At 46.7% G+C, this 3,037-nt stretch overlaps 1 protein-coding gene across 4 annotated transcripts in view; it reads left to right on the plus strand.

Moving 5' to 3' along the window:
* LOC130551036 (serine protease FAM111A-like) overlaps positions 1-3,037 on the plus strand; it is a 10,428-nt gene continuing 7,391 nt past the window's right edge. For 2 of the 4 annotated variants that reach the window (XM_057328584.1, XM_057328582.1), the window contains exon 1: positions 665-1,003. The gene's annotated coding sequence lies outside the window, so the exon portion shown is untranslated. Of the gene's footprint in view, positions 25-664; positions 1,004-3,037 lie in introns of those variants that run through there. The other 2 variants (XM_057328583.1, XM_057328585.1) reach the window with 2 other exon arrangements.

Raw genomic sequence — 3,037 nt, forward strand, 5'->3', positions numbered from 1 at the left:
AAAGAGCCTAGTGACATTGTTCAGGTATTGTATGATGTTTTTTGTTTATAACTTTTCACATGGCATGACATGATGACTTTAATATTAACACTCTCCAGGACAGGATGGACAAAGCACTTAAAGGGTTATTTCACCGATTTCCCCATGTTTTATTCACCCTCAATGCATCCTAACTGAATATGGTTTTCTTCTGGAAGAATAGTCCAGTCAGAGTTATAATACCACGTATCATTTTACTTCCAAGCAGTAGAATGCAGTGAATGGGCGTCGACTTTTTGAAGCTCTAAAAAGTGCATCCATCGATCAAAGGACTGGTTGACAAGGCTCCATGGTCTTAAAGGGATACTTCACCCAAAAATGAAAATTGTATCATCATTTAGGCCTACTCACCTTCGAGTTGTTCCAACTGTGTATACATTTCTTTGTTCTGATGAACACAGAGAAAGATATTTGATAGAATGCTTGTAACCAAACAGATCTCACCACCCATTTACTACCATAGTAGGATAAAAACAATGGGAGTCAAAAGTGCCCCAGAACTGTTTGCTGTCCTACATTCTTCATAATCTCGTCTTTTGTGTTCAATAGAACAAAAAATGATAAAGTAATTTTTCTTACTATGAGTCAATGGGGGGCAAGATCTGTTTAGTTATAAGCATTCTTTCAAATATCTTTCTCTGTGTTAATCAGAACAAAGAAATGTATACAGATTTGGAACAACGTTTTTCCTCTTTTTCTTTTTTCTCGTACAACTGCTTCGATACAATGCAATTCGTTAGAAAGCGCTATAAAAAATAATAAAGCACGGAAGCACGGAAGAGCACGGAAGTTTTGACGCTCTGTTCAAGTTTAATACAAGAGCTTTGAAAAGAAAGAGCAGCAAGTTGTAAAACAAAGCTAGCACTTGTGACGTTTATAATCTGAGATCCGTCTGTCTGTCACACGTGTTCATGTTGGCTGAGCTGTCTGGCACATATACACTTGGCGGGTGATTGACGACCGGGTAAGTAGGTGATTCTTTATCATTGTCCTCCATGTGATACAGTAGACTCTCAAAAGGCAAAAGGTCGCCTGCTGCATCTAATACACTACCAGTTGGAACCTCTATGTAGTTGGCACTCCATATAAATAAATTGTCACCAAAATGATACCATTCGTTTGTGCTGTGTTTGTGCAGATTTGTGCCGCAAAAATGAACGTTTGTGATGGTTTGGCGTTCAAGATATTAAACGATTTTTTTTGGCTGTGTGGCGTCACTCTCCACCCCATGTCGCCCAAATAGTATTAAATTGGTGCCGTTCGTTTGTGCCATTAAAACAGCCGGAGCCGGTGCATATGAATTAACACGGCTGGTCTACCATCAGCAATCACCGCATCTACCTATCAGCTCAAGCGAGCTCTCGGTCTCCCGCAGGACCCTGGGGGGTGTGCTCTGGGCTCGAGCCGGTTCCGAGCTCAGCACACCCTGACTAGGGTAGAGTGCTTCGGGTTCGGATAGATCCGGCGAGCTCGGAGCGCGCTCCCTGGACAGCATGCCAAATACGCATAACCTTCTTACCCACGCTCTATTATTATTATCTCTGCAACATTGCGGTTATCTGCGCAGGTTAAGTAGTGAAACCGGTGGCGTTGCATATACCCCCGAAAGATGCAAGGCGGTAGCATGCGTTGGGAGTAGGGCATGAGAAGGGGGATTTAGGCCCTGAGGGTGCGAGCGCTGCTGTGGTAGCGGAGAAGATGAAGGGTCCTGCAAGTGGGGTGTCTTCTGCGGCAGCAGAAGACAGAGATGCAAGCTACCGTGGGGGCAGTCGTGGATGTGGTAATAGAGATGTGGGCTCCTGCGGGAGCGGTGCTTGCTGAGGCAACAGTGAGTAGAGGCTGAGGCTGCAGTAATAGATTGCAGGCTCCTGCTGGAGCTGTGGCTGCAGAGGCTACTGAGAGTAGAGATGCAGGCTCCTGCTGAAGCAGTACTTGCTGAGGCTGCGGCAATAGAGATGCGGGCTCCTGCTGGAGCTGTGACTGCAGAGGCTACTGAGAGTAGAGATGCAGGCTCCTGGTGGAGCGGTAGATGCTGAGGCAGCTGAGAGTGGAGATGCGGGCTCCTGGTAGAGCGTTGCTTGCTGAGACAATGGAGAGTAGAAATGGATTTAGAGGTTAAATTGAAAATCACCCTCATTGGTTGGTGGCGCTTATAGTTTTGCGCGCAGTGAACAGCAGAAAGAGATAAATATATATTGTCCTTTGGGCTATTCTTAAAGATTAGACAATGTGAGTGATTTAAGTTATTTACTTGTCAATTGGCGCAGAATAGTAAACTGAATGTCAGTGGTGTTTTATTAATCACATCAGCTACACATATAAAAAAACTTGTTCAGAAACTTGTGAATGATGGTCTCATAGTTGTGCTATCACTGTTTGGTGAATATCATTTTATGTTCCAGTAAAATTTAAGATGTATGGTCTGTGTCGGTCACAGCACCTTTCAATAGCTGATTTTGTTCCGGGAAATTTTCATTTACAAATTAAACGATGGTTACGAGCTGGTTTAGTGCTATATAGTACCATTTTCTTTAGAGTGTGGGGGGATTGCAGACAGAAACATGTGAGGGAGCATGAAGGATTGTGGGAGATAGAGTCCAATGGGAAATGCAGGGGAGACAGGCACAGGAACAGACGAGACTGTGACATTAACCCCCCCATCGCCCAGGAGGCGCGTCCTCGCGCAAAAACAGTAATAACTGGGGGAGGGGGATGGGAGACCTGGAGAGAATATGGGACAGGACAGGCAGCCTCCAGGATGGTGCTCCCAGCATGGGGAATCAGGGGAACCACTGAGGGGCTGACGGCCTCCGTGGCCATGATGGAGGGACAAGGGGACCTGGGGCTGACGGCCTCTGTGGCCGTGATGGCGGGACAAGGGGACCTGGGGCTGACGGCCTCTGTGGCCGTGATGGAGGGACAAGGGGACCTGGGGCTGATGGCCTCTGTGGCCGTGATGGAGGGACAAGGGGACCTGGGGCTGACGGCCTCTGTGGCC

This window comes from Triplophysa rosa, unplaced genomic scaffold, assembly GCF_024868665.1.
Source record: "Triplophysa rosa unplaced genomic scaffold, Trosa_1v2 scaffold560, whole genome shotgun sequence".
Lineage (NCBI taxonomy): Eukaryota > Metazoa > Chordata > Actinopteri > Cypriniformes > Nemacheilidae > Triplophysa > Triplophysa rosa.